Below are 15330 nucleotides of genomic sequence, written 5' to 3'. Positions count from 1 at the left end.
TGTGGAATACAGTTCATATGCAAATCTCTGTAGGGCTCACCCTTTTCACTCTCAGAATCTGTTTTCTTTTGGTAGGTTGATAATCTGAACATTGTTAATGCTAAAAACTTCTCAAAAGATATATTTGAGCTTTCTGTGATGGCCCATCCGTGTAATCAAGAGATGGAAGCCAGAGGATCAGGAGTTCAGAGTCATTTTTGGCTACATAGAATGTTCCAGCCAGCTTGAACTACATAAGAGCCTGTCTCAAAAACAAACAAACGTGCTTACTTCGGCAGCACATAGACTAAAATTGGAACTATACAGAGAAGATTAGCATGGCCCCTGTGCAAGGATGGCACTCAAATTCATGAAAGGTTCCATATTTTTAAGGAAAAAAACCTGCAAACAAACAAGATAAGGAATGCCAAGCAAAGAAACTAAGAAGAAAATTATATAAAGCACAGAGGTTTAGGCAATCCTGGTACTCAGACACGCCTGAGGGCTTGTGTAGAACATATTCAAGCCCCTCAGAACCACTAGGAAGATTGACCATCCAGTGTATAAAATGAGTGTAAACCATTTGAGCCAACACTTCCTAAAGAAGAGTTATACAAATGTCCAGTAAGCACTCAGAAGAATGTTGGACATCAGCAACTACTAGAGAAGTGGAAATCCAAGTCTCAAAGAGATGCCACTTCAAGTTCATGAGAACAGCTAAAACCAAAAAGATGGATATCTCAGAGATGCAAGAATATGGGATGCCTGGAGCTCCCTCTCAATCACTGCTGGTAAGAATGTGCCCTACCTGGTATAACTACTAAAGAAAACATTTTATCTGTGACAATAAGCACAGAGAGATGAAAACCCTGTCCACAGAAGTTCTGTGTGGTGCTGTTCACCCTGTCTTTATTAACAGTGGTGAATACCCGGAAACTTCACATTTCTACCAGCAGAAGAATGGATGGAGAGACGGAGGTATGAGTGTACAATGACACACTGCTCAGGGATTGTAAATACAAATAATTAGCAGCGGGAAGAGCAAGGGCTAAGCTCAAAGGCAGTGTGATGAATGAAATGAGACAGACATAACAGTCTGCTTCCACAAAGGTAAAGTTCTGGCGAAGATAAACCTGTGACTGAGACAGAAGGAACTGAGGAAGGGGTTGCTCACAGTTGCAGTAGGTAGGGAGTCTTCACTGTCGGGGGGCCCAAGAGAACTTATAGGTGAAAAATGAGTGCTCTCTACCTTTAAGATGATGAGGTTGTAGGTAGGTATACACAATTCCCAAAACCTCAAGTGTGTGCCTTTAATCACATTTAATTTCTGTGGTCAACTTAAAGAGGAAAAACTTTTGTTTTCTGCCTCAAATCCCAGATCTTGCAAATTAAAGACTTGCAAAGCTGTACATTTGCTGTTTATTTGTTTGAGATTGGATGCACTGTCACTCCAGAAGGTGGACCGTGTGAAAAGCTATTGCTAGAAAAGTAGTGGGAACAGGGTGTGTGGCTTGGCAGCCTTCTGAGCATGAGCTGGAAAGATAGGAACACCCCATTGACTTGGATAATGCAGGATGCCAAGATCTGTCCACAGCCTAAGGAGAGAGGCAGATCAGACACAAGTCTACCACTAAGTAATGTGTGATTGTAATGTGCAAGTGTTGGTACTAAATAAGGCTCTGCAGATATCAGAGGGACATTTGCTTAAACACTGCAATCATCAGAGGTTTCTCTGGCATTGACCAGATGATGTACTTGAGTACCGGGAAGCAACTGAGTGGAAGACAGTTCACTGTGCTCTAAGAACCCAAAGAAACAACATGGTCACTTGAGTCCATTAGTAAAGGAACATGTATACTAAAAAGCTCCCATCAGGTCACAGCAGAAAATTTGGCATTTTGATCTAAGTGTGACATGAATTTATTCAAAGTTGTAAGCAGAGGTGTTAGGGTATTCTCACTTATTTTAAAGATAGTTTTACCAAAGTATGACACATCTATAATCAAGTATATACATATTATTACTGTAAAACTTGATATGTTTTAAATATGTAGAAAAACATAAAACAATCAACAGACTCATGATAGTGAATACATTGAACATTCCCTGAATTTCTTTCCTTCTTAGCCTACTACCCCACATCAGTCCCTGCCCACACCCCAGGAAATCACTTATCTACTTTCTATCTATCCCTAGGATTTGGATTTTCTAGAACTTAATATGCAAGTGATCATGAATAATGCTCTCGCTTTACATGGCTTCTTTCATTCAACACAGTTATCTTGATATCTTATGCTGTGATCCAATACTTTATCTTTGCTGCAAACTGTATTTCATTGTACTAACACACTCCAACTTGTTTATCTATTCACCTATTGATAAAGGTTAGAATTATTTCTAGATATTTTGTTTCAGTAACAAAGAATGATTGTTTCCAAACTTTGGTTATTCCAGACAAAATCACCGTGAACATTTGTAGGCAAATCTAGATTCCACCATCTCTCAAGGACACAGAAGGTTGGTCTTTCCTGGACCACATCTTCAGGGCGCATCCTTTGGAGACATTTAAGATGGAAACCAGATCACAATGTTGGCATGTGGCAATTAGTTTCAGATAATTTGGAATGGAATGGCTACATAAATGCTGAATATTTAAAAATAAGCAGAGTTGCAGGCAGTACTCCTTTGACTGCAGAGTCCATGTTTCTTTACAGTATTTTCAGTAAATAAATGTACACACATACATACACATGTTAAAATAAAAACATTTTCAAACACCAGAAGATGTTTGCCCAAATGCTTCTGCCATATTTCACCTACGTCAGTGCGGGAAGGTACCAGCTGCTCTAGGTGATTTCCTAAACTTGGTCTGTCAAGATTTTTAGTTACAAACATTCTAATGGATATGCAATGGTTCTATATGGTGGTTTTAATTTGCATTTTCCAAAGTATATAAATACAAACAAAGTCAAAGCCCTTCCATATCTTTGATAAATTATCTCTTTTGAATCTTTGTTCCTGAATTGCCTTGAGTTTCTTTATTCTGTCCGCATACAAGTTGGTTTTAAACATGGGGACTGCAAATTAATTTGATGTTTCTACTTTGTATAGAGCCTAACTTGAGAGTTTGTTCTCTTAGTGGTCTTGTTTAGGTGTCTAAGAAGTCTTTGATTGTACATAAGCACATACCTATAATCCTAACACTTGGGAGATAGAGGTATGGAAATCGCAAGTTTAAAGCTAACATCCATCCATCCATCCATCCATCCATCCATCCATTCAGCTACTCTCGAGCGATATTTTTTTTTAGTAGGAGGTATTAAAACAGGGTCTCCGTACATAGCCCTGGCTATCCAAGAACTTATTCTGTAGACCAGGCTGGCCTCAAACTCACAGAGCTCCACCTGCCTCTGACTCCTGAGTGCTTGAACTAAAGGCATGCATCACCATACCTGGCCCAGTTGTGGGTTTTTGTGTGTTTTAATAAGATATTATGTCTATGCCTCAATAAACTTCCTATTGGTATAATAATAAGCTCAGGATGATCGCATTTAAAGGAGGATGTACTTTGGCTCAGGATTTCAGAGGTTTCAATCCAATGGGGAGTGGCTCTGCTGCCTTTTGTCATGCATTATGCAGAAGTTCTTGATGAGAGCACAAGGCATAGAGATGATGAGGTTATAGGCTGAGAGAGGGAGGGGAAGAGAGGGAAGGGGAAGGGTTCTTTCCAAGGCTCACACCTCCCCTCCCCACACCATGACCCTATTCCCTTCATGAGGGCCTACCTTACAAGTTCAACCATCTCTCAGTAACACGTGTCCACTCCTTAGTATCCATCTTGGGGGATGCTTAAGATGGAAACCATGGCACAATGTCACTATTTTTAAATGCTATCTTATGAACACTCCATTTTATCACAATGGGGCTTGGACTCTTATGTAGTGACTGATGACTGTAGACATTTCTTTTTTTTACACGAGAGCTATTTGTATCTTTATGTGTTGAGTGTTTCTAAAGAGGAATTATACTTCTTGATATTTTTGCTCAATCTAGTAACATCCACTATCTAAACTTAGACCATTTATGTTTATGTTTTTTTTAAACAAATATTTGAGTTGAAACTACCATCTTAGTAGTCTTAACTTGGCAGTACCAACTTGGTAGTCTGTTCATCATTTTCTCTTTTCTTCCTTTTAAAGAGGTCAGTACTTTTAATTATTTCACTTATCTTCTTTCTTATTTACTTTATTTCTTAGTTTGTAGGGTCTATAATTACATATTTTGCACACATGTGTGTACGCAGGTTCATGAGTATCAGGTGTGCACACACATACTCATGACTATGTGTTCAGGGGTTAGAGGACAATCATAAATGTCCTCTTCAGGGATGTTTCCCTATCTTCTCTGAGATAGGAACTCTCACTTGCCTGGAGTCCACCAATGAAGCTACACCAAGTGGCCAAGGGGTCCCAGATAGTCTCCTGCTTCTGCATCCACAGAGTCTTACCACACTGGTCTTTATATTTTTACATGGTCTAGGGTATTACATGACTAAAAACACTAACATTTAATACTGAGTCTTATTCTCACCCTGAATGCGACAGGCTAGCCTTGACTAACTCCTGCCTCAGCCTTCTAAGTACTGAGATCACAAGCATGAACCATCATGTCTGCCCTACACGTATTTATTACTTTTTAAAATTACCATTTTATATGTGTGTGTGTTTGTGTGTGTGTGTTTGTGTGTGCACGTGTGTGTGTGTTTGTGTGTGTGTGTGTGTTTGTGTGTTTGTGTGTGTGTGTGTGTGTGTGTGTTTGTACCCTTTGAATGGGTTCTAAGATTAATCTGAATTCACCAGGTTTGCTTCCTAAGCACTTACAACCTCTGAGCCATCTATGACATCAAATTTTTACTCTTCAAGAAGGCTGTATTATAGTGTGGAAAATCAACTGGAAAGCAAGTAAATTCTTTAAATGTCAGGTAGGGGTTCCCCCTCCCCAATCAGCAAAATATGGTCATTGTAGATAAAATGTGTCTTATGCTGTTACCGTAAAATTAAACATCATTATATCCATAATGTACAAAGAAGATTCGTTTCATCCCTTTTTTTTTGTCACATAAAGTTGATGAACGATTTAAACAATATCCATCTTACTTATCCAGCAAAAACAAAAAAAAATCAAACAAAAAAACAAAAAACAAAACAAAACAAAACACTTAATACACATTTTTGGAAACACAATCCCCTTGTACAATGGCAGTGTAATATAGGTGGCAAGGAACATGGGACCATCAAATCAACTAGAGCTGTGTCCAGAAGTGCAGGGGATATTCACCCACTGCCCTGGTATTTTCTAACAGGGTGACCTGTGAAGGATGCAGAAGCCCCCCAAAACTCTATCAGATAATAAAAGAGGGGATTCTTCATAAATATTAGGAGCACACAACACTAAAGACACCTAGGAACCAACCACCTACGCGGAAACTATTAGCAGAAATAATGCATGCTTTTTAGAATAGAACCCTCAGGGGGCTCTAAAATAAAAAAGGGACATATGTAAAGACACCTGTAACTGTTCAAGCAGGTAAAAGTAAGAATCCGTCTGAAATTCAAAATCAGAGATGTGAGGACCTGAGGAGTGAGATGTCAGTTGGCAAAGGACTTGTCCTTCTAACATGAGGTTCTGAGTTCAATCCCCAAATCCCTGTCAAAAGTGAGGTGTGGTGGTGCGTGCTTGCCCCATGGGGAGGTGAGAAAAGCAGAGGCAATCACTGGGGCAAGCCTAACCTAATGGGGGAGCTCCAGGACTCAGTGAGACACCCTGTCTCAGAAAATAAGATGCAAGTTTCCTGAGAACGTAAGCCTGAGATTGACCCCTGGCCTCTACCTGAGCATACAAGACATATGTGCACCCACCACAAACAAACCAACAAAATTAAGCCAGAGATTTGATGTTTGTAGTTCTTTTTTTAAAAAAAAAAAAGTAACCACAAGAACGTTTTTCTGTTTTGCATATATGACTCCCTCCACCCCCCTATCCCCACACTTCCATCCCAGCACCTTCTTAAACAAACCCAGAAACTAAAACTCTAGGTCCAGGTACTCAGCAGGGAACATTGCTCTGATCTGAGAACACACACATCCTTGAGCCAGCTCAGAGAAACCATTATTATTTAACAGTTTATCAAGTCATTTCCAAGAGGTTTCCTTTGCTGTTTATGTTGGAAAGTTGTCCCTGCCTCCGACTCTATTTACTCTACCCAATGTATGTGGCTCCAGTCCACAGGAAGCCAGTGGAGTTTACTCTGAGCGTTCATGCACATGAGGGCTCATTTGGAGGTTCATTTTCTTTCTTTCTTTTTTTTTTTCAACAAAACTGCTGATTAGAAAACCCCACAACGAGGTCGGTCTTCAACTCAGCCCTCTGAGCATTTGCTAGCTACTTTTTGGCTGCTGCAATATTTACCCGTAATAAGCAAAACCTTAATCAAATCAGCCAAGGTTTTCAATGGCAGCGTTCAGCTTCCCTTACTTTAAACACAAGCTGACAGTTTCCATCTACCCTGATGTCTGATGCAGGGAACATGGAAAGGGAGACTTTTTTTTTCATTTTTCATTTTTAAAACTGAAGAAGTTACAAATAACAAGCCATACTACCTTTGGAAGCTTAGGAAAATTAAGCAAACCCAGGTGACTGAATTCCCCCCAAATAGTCAACCCTCTCCTCTAAGCTGGTCCCACTCTGCATATTTTCTATTTTGATCCTCGTTTTGTTCATGAAATGGCAGTCATGATTTAGAGTGACATGTTGTTGCTATGGAATCTTACTTCTCTCTGTTTCTAGTCTACGAAGGACGTGCGAGCTCTTAAATGCCTTCCCATGAGTTATTCCTCAAGCGCCGCACTGATGTGCTGCGGATGGGCTGGGCAGCTGTTCAAACCCAAACTCAAACCAGGGCTAGTCACAGAGTCAAAGGTTGGGGGGTGGAGGATGGGGCTAGACCTGCAGAGCACATTCAATAAAAACCAGGCAAATGTCTAAGTCATGCCCTGTAACTTTATCTTGAAGGGTTTTGATGATCTGAGCATTACTGCTGTGGCTTCAGCAGATACTTGCCCAGCATCCACAGCTCTTTTTTATTCCATGTATTGCACTCAGAACTACATTTATTACCTAATTTTCACAAGGAGAAATATGACATTCATTCTGTATGAATGAAGCTTCATGTTCTCCTGACCTGGAAGCACACATAAGGGAAAGACTAATTCTATTGCCCTGATTTCAATATTGACTCGCCCCAGGGAAGGATTTGACAGCCAGTCCTCTAGAGCACAGTCACATCTAAGACAGACACATCGTTGGTTTTATTGACTATTAGATAGCTAGCACTGGGACTTGGGACTGAATACATAGTAGGTGACCAATACACACATTTAGATGGATGATTAGTATAATATATATATATATATATATATATATATATATATATATATATAGTGTATAGTATATAGTATAAAGTATATAGTATATAGTATAAAGTACATAGTATATAGTACATAGTACAAAGTACATAGTACATAGTATATAGTACATAGTATATAGTACATAGTACATAGTATATAGTACATAGTACATAGTATATAGTACATAGTATATAGTACATAGTATATAGTACATAGTATGTAGTATATAGTACATTGTATGTAGTACATAGTACATAGTACATAGTACATAGTACATAGTACATAGTACATAGTATAGAAGAAGTACCAGACTCAGTCTGCTTTCCAGCTGTGTCAAATGTCTCATCTGCAGAGTGAAGATAGTGGGTCTCACATCTTCTGGAACCACCAATGCCGGGAAGCATTGGCTACCTAGAGAACAGCCCATCCCTCTTGAAGGCTGATATTTTCAAGTTTTTTGTTGCTGTTGTTGTTTTGTTTTGTTTTGTTTTTTACCTGAAATCACAGCTATCGCCCATCTTCTTTGTTCATTCGTGTTCCTCTTAGTAGTATGGAAGCTATCTTTTCCTTCACATTGCTTCAAATAGTGGGACACAATAGTGGGTCCCACAATAGTGAGACCTCACAGTTTCCCACAGATCCTAGCGACACGAATCTCAAGGCAAGTGGCTGGAGAGTATAACCCATACAATCAGGAAGCTCCCTTTTCTTCTGGAACGTTTGATTTCTAGGACACAATTCAGACCTATCAGTGTTAAAGATTGCATGATACTAATAGAGTAATTAGGATTCATTAGAGTGTGGGAGGTTACTGGACCTTAGTGGGGGAAAGACTCTCCATTTAAAATTGGCCTGACACAGGGTTGAAAGAACTGGGATTCTCAAGGAATTATATGCTAATTTTTGATCAGGTAAAGACCTTGGAATTGAAATGTTAATTAATTAGTCATACAACTCTTTTTAATTTGACTATGGGCTTCGCCATCTCTTAACTTCCCTGTACCATATTAAAGCTTTATTACCGAACCCTGGGATTTATTGAGTGCCCGTGCCTTGCAAATGTTATCATACTTAATCCTTATAACAAACCCATGAAGAAGGTCCAATTAGTATGCTGACTCACATAACAGGAAACTTAGGATCAGTGAGCAAGGGTAACCTTTTCAAGGTCACCAGGCAGAGTGTCAAGACCTACTTAGATCCTCTGACACGGAACTGCTTTTAATCTCTGGCTATGTCCATAGAGACACACATTCCCGCAGGAAGAAAAACAGTCTAGATGCAGTCTGCTGGTGCACCCTTCATGCTATCTCCCCACACCCCCCGGTTGGTGCTCAATATGTTGAATGGCTAGAACATTCCTGCTGGGGTATTGGCCATGGGTCAAAACTGGATCCGTAGCTCAGTACTTTTGAGCTCAGGTTTCACATCTGTGAAGTGAGGGGGACGGGCTGAATCATCTCTAAGTTTCCTCTTAGACTTAAAGAACTATGTTGCTTGTCTGAAAGGAGGATGAATCAGAGTTTAGCAGCCACAGACTAGCAATATGAGCCGATACAACATTCCTTTGTACAGAATGTTCCCTCTGCTCAAAATACCCTCTCCCCACTTGCTCTCTTGGCAAATGCCCAATGAGCAGCTCAGCTGGCCTCTGAGAAGCTGTCCTTGACCTCTCCATCAATGCACATTCCATCCCCAAACACACACACACGCACAGTGATTTCCTTCTTAGGCACCCTGGGTATGCAGTGCATTACTGTGATTATTTGATTATGGGCCTGTCTTTCCATCCTCACACCCTGGACTCCAAGCTCCATGAAGACAAAAACTGCACGCTATTTCTCTTCAGGCTCTACCTTCCAGCCTGGCCCACAAAACAAATCTTCAATAAATGCCCTTTTCAGGAACTGAATGAATGAGCAGGGCATGTGTGGAGGAGCAGGAGGGGACAATTTGACCTTAATGGAGAATCTAAGCCAGAACACAGTGAGAAATTAGCGGTAGTTTGATGGGAAGAGAATGAAGCACAGAAAAGAGTATTGAGACCCAGTACCCCAGGCAGTGTGGGGTCCTTGTTCCATTCTGAGGTGGGAGGGGTGACAGGAAGAAGAAAGAACATGAAAAAACATCAGTGCAAATCTCCTCCTCAGCTTAAAAAAGAAGTGAGCGTAAATGAACCTGCTGATTTTCTTCACAGACCGTTAATCCATCCACAGCTCAACACGATAGGCTACACTCAACTGCAGCAAACAGCAGAACATCCACGAGAATCTCAACACCCACGAGATCTTGCAGGATTGCAAGGTATTGCAGGCATACCTGAGCTATATGGAGACATCAATATACAAAACCAAAATGAACAATATTTAATAAATTACCAGTAGAGCAAACACTTAACTAGGAAAATTTCTTTCTTTCTTTTTTTCTTTCTATCTATCTATCTATCTATCTATCTATCTATCTATCTATCTATCTTTCTATCTATCTATCATCTATCTTTCTATCATCTATCATCTACTATTTGTCTTTCTATCTATTATCTATCTACCATTTATCATTTATCTACTATTTATCTTTCTATTATCTATCTATTATCTATCTATCTATCTATCTATCTATCTATCTATCTATCTATCTACCTACCTGGTATACACACTCACAGTCCTGAGAAGTTCTTGGACACCATCTTGCTATTACATTGTGTTTGCATTCACTTCAATTATTCATTTGCACAAAGGCCAAAAGCCATGCTCAGATCTAAGGGGGAAAAAAGCCTGATTATTTTAGCTTAATAAAATGTAATAAAGATCGAAAGTCTTTGGTATTTGTTTGTATTTGGAATATAGAACACACATGTTTATTTATAACACATGCATCTTTTGAGCCTTCTGAATGTAAGATAACACTAAAATACATGCATTGCAACGGGATATGTGAATGACTAAAATAGATGGGAGCTCAAACAATGCATTGCATTTCCAGCCAGACAGCCCCATGCCTCATGTAAACAGCTGAACAGGTGACATTTCCTTTGGAAGTCAAGCGAGCCTCTTCATTTTGTGCATTTTGGAGAAACCAAACCTGGGAAACAGTCCAGTCTCAGTTATTGATGAAGAGGGCATGTCTATGTTTACCCAAGTGATTGGCCCTCTTACCAAGTAGTTGCATCATTTTAAAATCTTGGACTCTACACTTTCATGGGCAGTTTTAGAGTACGGGATATTCTTCCTTAGGCAGAGAAGGTCAGAATATGTGTGTGTGATGCGTGTGTGTGTGTGTGTGTGTGTGTGTGTGTGTTTCAAGGTGGAGGGTGGAGGGGAGGGCCTCAGAGAACTTGTCACTGGTGTTTGGTAACTGCTTTGGGGTAATTAGGCTTGTCCGTGACTAAGTGTGATCTACTAGACAACAATGTGAGAAATTGCCTTCAGTGTGGAACGAGATTGTTTGGATCACCCATGACTCAACGTTTATGAGGGAAGGTGAGGTGTTGTCGTGAGTCTAGATTCTTTCAAGGATTTTCAGGGTAGAGCAGCTCAGCTGATGACTTACTGCTGTCTGTGTGGGGGACAGTGCTGTTCTCCAAGTTTGGCTTTCTTCTGCATAGTTATTGTTTTTTTTTAAGTTTCTAGCTGATTGCTAAGACATCTTTTCCGAAAGACGTTAAAATCAACCTCAGTCTCTAATGTTCCCATTATACCAAAAGTCATGGCAGGAAGAGCTGGCTCTTTTCTTCCATATACTTAGAAGCCTTGCTATAATACACATTTTAGCCAGAGATGGGCTATTACATAATAGGTCTTCAAACTAAGTCCTGGGTGTTAAAACTCTGCAAGATTTCATGTTCTTACGATACTTGTAAATCTGTCGGTGAGCTTGAGTCACATCACAAAGATCCATCCATTCTTCACTGACACTCATGTATATTTTAGAGATAACTTATCTTCATCCTGATTTTGATCTTCCGTGGGTAATGGCTCCCAACTCTCTAGATTTATGTTCCTCTGCCCCTGGTCCCTTTGAAGACTCTTAATCTCTCTCCTCTAGCTGTGAGTATAGAGTAGTGAGAGACACTACAGGCTTTGGGACCTATGGCAGACACAGTTGTTCATTAAATAGTCCTGATTTTCCTACTGGACACAATATTTTCCTACCTCCCTACTCACTTGAAGGTACAGATGTTGATAAGGTTTTTTCAGTCTAGGAAATGCAAGTGTAAGTGTTAGGTAGGTTGTTTAAAGGCACACCAGTGATTTTCCTTATCATGTCCCTTTTCATGTTTAGGAGGCATGGAGATACCCTGGGTGTCATAGTCAGCCCAAGTCAGAACTTTGAACTACATGAAGTAATTAGATCTATCACCTGTCTCAACCCTGTCCTCCCCTTCTCTCTCTTCTCCTCTCATCTCTTTTTTCCCCACCCTCTCCATGTGTATGTGTGTCTGTACATGTGCACATGTGAAGATCAGCACTGAAGCTTGGGTATCATTCTGCCCAGCCATCCATTTTGATTTTGGAAACAGTGTATCTCCCTGGTATCTTGGGCTGACTAGGGTGAAAGACTGCCTGCTTGGCCAATGAGTTCGCTACCTCTGTTTCCCTGGACTTGTGACGACAATCTGTGCCATCATACCTGGCTTTTTAAAATTAATTAATTAAGACCTGTGTCCTGGGGTTGGGACCCAGAGCACAGCAGGTATTTGACCTATTGAGCCATTCCCCTAGGCCCCACTTTGTTACACTTAAGCCATTAAGACCTAGGAGTTAACCTTATCTCTACAGAGCCTAGAAATGGTGATTAATGTGCGACTAGACATTCTTGGGTCAAATCCTTGAACAAATTGCTAAATTTCACACAATCATGTGAAAGTTAAATACAAGTATGTAGGAAAAAATTACCATGTGTAATGTATAAGTTTGCTTGGAAATGTATACAAACCCTTTTGATTTTCTCTGTTCTCCCTCTTTTTTCTCTGTAAGGACAGAGAAGGGAACTTATATTAACTTGTTCCTAGATTAAGTCCAGACATTTTTGGATGCTATACTAACTTATTTAAAAGATCCCTTCACAATTATCTTACAACATAATCATCTTGTTTTTCCTCTATAAAATTTCTTTTGTCATGTTTTCCAAGGTAGAGGTAGATAAGGGGACAAGTTTGGTGGACAGTAAGTAACACAATTTGTATGGGAATTTTTTCATTTCCTCTCTTTACTTGCTTAATTGTGTGTATATGAGTGCAAGTGTGTGCCAAAGAGAAGGTGTGGAGGTCAGAAGACGACTTGAGGAACTCTGTCCTCTTCTTCCACTATGTGGGTTCCAGAGATGGACCTCGGGCCATCAGGCTTGGAAGCAGGTGACTCTACCCATAGGGCCATCTCTCAGATCCTACATTAGAGTTTTAACTCTGGCTTAGCATTTGGCTGGCCTCTGTAAGCCTGGACTGCATGGGGCAGTCCATTATTTGGCATCTTGAAGCATGGCTCCCTGACATCAGCTAGATGTCTTTTAGACTGTTAAGCTGTGCTCTGAGATTCACAATTGAGGACATTAATAAGCTGAATATATGCAAGTACCAGGTGAGAAGGATCAGGATTATGATATGACCTTCTAATACAAGGAATTTCTCCCGTATTCACTTGTTTACAAATCATGTAGGGAACATAATCTGTGTTATCTACATTATCTAGCCTATACAAGGATGGAATGGAATCATGCCACTTACTTCATAGGAACCTCATAAGCAAAGGTAAGGAGTGGGAGCAGGAATGTGTATAGGGAAAGGGCCCAGGCAGAGGAGAGGAGGGAGTATTGAGCAGGGGTTGTAGGGCTGAGGCAAACCTCTTCTGGAGATATCTTGTGTCTGGTACTCTAGAGATGAGATGAGGGACTTGATGCTAGAGTGACCTACTGTAAAGGTGGGTGCAGTGTCAGGGCACCTGGGATTGTAAACACTAAACAGGAAGAACGGGTGAGGAGCAGAAGTTCTTGATTATAAATAAGAAATCCCAGAACCAAAAAGAGCATTCATTTTGAGGGCTAGGCTGAGATGTTGACAACATTCTGGAAAATGATGAAAGTGGCTTTCCTTGAAAGACCTGAAATTACCAGTACTGTATATTTTGTTCCCTGAACACCGTGTATTAAACACCATGAAAACATTAAACACATTAAGTTTTAGCAGCATTAAAAACAAAATTCACACATTCAAAGCAAGTAGTTTGAGGAGTGATTCATAACATTATCTCTGATGGTTTCAAAATAACTGTAGAATGTATTTCGCTGGACTTAGGGCAATTGTCTAATGGTACAAAAAGTGGAAGAGCCAAAGCCAGACACATACATCAAGACTAGATGTATTCATAAGTGCAAGATATAAATGAAAACCTAGAGGATTCTGGGAGAAGCAACCAACTCCCAAGAAGAAAGGAAGAAGTATGAGATAGGAAGAGTCAAAAGAGAGGTGACTCTTCCTAAAACTTATTTTCAACAGATAGATGGAAATCAGGCAACTCACTAGCAGGTGTTAGGGCCAGCTCACGCAGGAAAAGACTGCAGTTCCTCAGGTCTGCGGCAGAGCAGAGCAGAGGCAGAGTTTGGACTGGAGATGGGAAGGGGCCCAATCACAGTGAGCCAACACTGCCTGGGACTACATTCTGAGGGAGATGGGGAGCTAAAGACAGGGCTTGTGCAGGGCAGTGGCATTTGCAGCTGACCACTGACTTCTCACTAGAAAGATAGCTTTTGGGAAGGGAAGGTAGGAGTGTCGGGAACAGGGTGGGGGACGGGCATGGGAGACAAGTCAAGAGGCCACCGGCAGGAGCCCACAGTGAGAGGGGAGAGCTGAGAAAACTGAGCAGCTTCCACCAAGCTGCTGAAGAGCTTCTGGGCTCAAGTCACAGAACAAAGTATCCTTGGTCCCTTTGTTGATTTGTTTATGGATCCCATTCTTTCCAACAAACAATTAAGTGACATTTATGGTGTGGAGCCTACTGGGCAGTCAGGGACAGCTAGTGGTATGGTCACATTCCTTCCTGCTTGGAGATTCACAGAGGTGAATCTTTCTTTGTGATTGTTACATTGCTGTTGCAAGGATAGGTGCTGGATGGTGTGGGAGTCTCCATGCTAGAGAACACCACAGCTATCCACAGCTCTGGCTGATGTAATTGGGAATTTCTCAAAGTGTGACCGGAATCAGTTCTGTGTCTCAGGGGAACTCCTGTGAGCTCTCCGTCTCTGTGAAAATCTTGGTATCCAGGGGGTAAAGAGGCAAGGAAGAAAAAGAAAGGCTGCCTGTCTTTAGAATACTGACTCAGAGCCCCGAGCCTTTTAGGATCTGCTAGAACCGTCCTCTGAGACACGGTGTTACTATCATTCTCAAGAGACGTGTAACACAGTGATTGCCCAATGGGGAATGGGAAACGGGGCAGTTCTTTTTGCTTTGCAAAAAGTGGTGTTGACCCTGGTCAGTGGGTGGAGTGATGACCTCAGTACCCACGTTGACATTTGTCATCTTGTTTTCTCATCTCCTAACCTCTTCTCTCCCCCTCTAAGAATGCACAGGAGAGGGTAGCATAGATTTCCCGGATGGGTCTCTGGCCTGAGCTCCTGATGTCCCCAACAGGTTCCTCTTGTTGCAGAAGCTTGGAGAAAAGCAGAGAGGGTGCCCAGCGGTGCTGTGGTTACAGTTAGCCTCTACTCGAGCCCATTAGGAGAGCAGAGAGTGTATTTGCTTTTCTCTAACCTCCCAATCTTCTTAGTATCCTCCAGTGGGCACACCTATGTGGGCTCCCACTTGGCTTCTGAGCAGTCTTTATGGAATGGCACAGCCTTCTCTGTCAGATTTTGGGTCCCAAGAGAGTGGACTTTCTGCCTCTCTGGTGTCCTA

At 41.1% G+C, this 15330-nt stretch overlaps 1 non-coding gene across 1 annotated transcript; it reads left to right on the top strand.

The window, feature by feature from the left end:
• Window positions 1-262: 262 nt before the first annotated feature.
• On the top strand, window positions 263-369 carry LOC115032102 (U6 spliceosomal RNA). Its single transcript, XR_003837729.1, has one exon. It is a non-coding gene; the product is annotated as a U6 spliceosomal RNA (small nuclear RNA).
• The last annotated feature ends 14961 nt before the right edge of the window (window positions 370-15330 follow it).

The sequence above is a fragment of the Mus caroli genome, unplaced genomic scaffold (assembly GCF_978045245.1).
Source record: "Mus caroli unplaced genomic scaffold, Mus_caroli_1 scaffold_11, whole genome shotgun sequence".
Taxonomy (NCBI): Eukaryota; Metazoa; Chordata; class Mammalia; order Rodentia; family Muridae; genus Mus; species Mus caroli.
Note: the sequence above shows the minus strand (reverse complement) of the source record. Positions and strands in the feature narration are given on the sequence as shown.